Below are 2,080 nucleotides of genomic sequence, written 5' to 3' on the forward strand. Positions count from 1 at the left end.
AGCTTTGCGCAGTGGCAGTATCGTAGCCAATGAGGTTTATCCGAGGCGCGATTATTGCTAATTGAAAACTCTTATGGGTATCAACCTTTAAGCCTTCAGTAGGCAGACTATATTCATATAACCACAGAGCTTAGGCATAAAGTAAAGGACTATGGGGAAGGTAGGATCTCTTAAGGAAGGGAAACAGAATTTACAGTTATAGAGAGGTGGGGGAGAGCCTGGGATGGGAGGGTTACACACAGAGGTAGGGAAGAGGGGTAAGGAAGGGAATATAAAGGACGGTTAACACCAAGGGCTATCTGAGGGGTCATATGGAAACTTACAACAGTAGAAGCTTCTTAAAATACATACATATATGAAAGAACTCTAAATGGAGACACCAAATAATGGGAGTGTTACGAAAACACCCCAACTAGACATGTCTTGGCACCAAATATAACTTCCCACGCCAGGAGTAGATTATATCTAATTAAACTGTTAGTCACCATGGAAATCCCCAAACTGTTCTCTACAACCTGATAAGTTCCCATTGCCAAAGAAAACATTCACATATTTCACTGAACATGGAGAAGTCAAGGTGGGGCCTGACCAGATTTATATTCCTAATGACTAGTGTTCATGGCACTGGAAGGCACTCTACATGCTACCAGAGGAGAAAGGTAAACACCAACCCAGCTATAAGTCCTTTACAGTGGTAACCTGCCTGCCTGGGACAGTGGTGCATTAGTGGCACAAAAATTATGGGAGTAACCAACCACTATCTGACCAGATTTAAGGTCCACTCTGTGAGATGGAACCCAGGCCTGACACTGCTGTGGTGGCCAAGGACCTGACGCTAAATAGGCCAAAGATAGAAGGGATAACCAAATACTATTGTTCAGCCAAAAGAATATAACGATTAGATGCCTTCTAACGCCATTCAGCTATACCCACGGATCAGTGTCTTGCTCAGAGAAATTGCCTCTGGAAGTAGATGTGAGCTTATATGGAGACCCTCAACTGGACAGTGTGCAGAGAGTGCTGGACTTCAGAACACTCAGCACTAAATGGGATGTCTTCATTGAACCTCCCCTCAGGACAAAGGCAACCCTGCAGAAAATGAAACAGAAGAGCCAGTGGGGAATGAAGAAACCAAAGAAAGTGTGTCTTCCAGACAAAACAGAACTGACACATCTATGAACACACAGAGGCCATGGCAGCACAGGGCCCGCACAGGTTCAAGCCACACAGGGTTCCCGTGCTGAGTGGGGAAGTAAACACGAGCCTCTATCCTTAACCAGGAAACTATCTCCAAGTGATTTCCAGCTGGCAAAGGAAAAACAGTCGTTTTCTCTAATGGGGTCTCACTGGGGATACAAAGCACGTTTAAGAGCAGGCCCCAAGCCCACCAGTAGACGGCCAACACAAAATGAACTCAAGGGTATTTTTTGCAATTTTTTTTTTGCCTCATATTGCTTTGTCTGAGTATTTTGTTTACCTTACAAGTCTTTGCTTATATACTATAGTTTCCTATTTTATGTTTTTTATAGGTTGTGTATATGTGTACTCTGTGTGTGTGTGTGTGTTTGTGCGTGTGCATGTATACCTGCATGTGCTCTTTTTTTCCTGTCTTCAAAATAATTCTGGGTTTTGTTTTTTAACATGCCCTTTTTTTTTCTAAAGAGAGCAAAGAACAGCATAGAGTTGGTTGGGTGGGGAAGTGGGGAGGCTCTTGAAGGAGGTGAGGGAGGGGAAATTGTAATCAGAATATATTGTTATGAAGAAATATTTTCAGTATAAAAGGAAAAGAATTTGTATACCAAGAATAACCAATAAATGTGATGTACCAGGCACCTGTCGTCAGTATTAACCCCAAAGAGACAGCTCTGGAGTGTTCTTTGGTAGAAACACGGGCATGTGGGAGAGTCAGTCCTACTTAGATGTGAGCAGGCAGAGGCCCCAGGTGACATCTGACTCCATGAGGCTAGTCTCCTATTGTTTCATAGCTCCCTTTTCTTATATCAAAATCTGTTTCTGTAACTCGCCAGCCAGTCCATCAGCCCTGTAACCCAGAGTTAGTTTAATCCCTGTTCCAAATGAA

At 43.3% G+C, this 2,080-nt stretch overlaps 1 pseudogene; it reads left to right on the top strand.

Moving 5' to 3' along the window:
- LOC120093497 (U4 spliceosomal RNA) lies at positions 1–180 on the top strand (annotated as a pseudogene).
- The last annotated feature ends 1,900 nt before the right edge of the window (positions 181–2,080 follow it).

This window comes from Rattus norvegicus, chromosome 6 (genome assembly GCF_036323735.1).
Source record: "Rattus norvegicus strain BN/NHsdMcwi chromosome 6, GRCr8, whole genome shotgun sequence".
Lineage (NCBI taxonomy): Eukaryota > Metazoa > Chordata > Mammalia > Rodentia > Muridae > Rattus > Rattus norvegicus.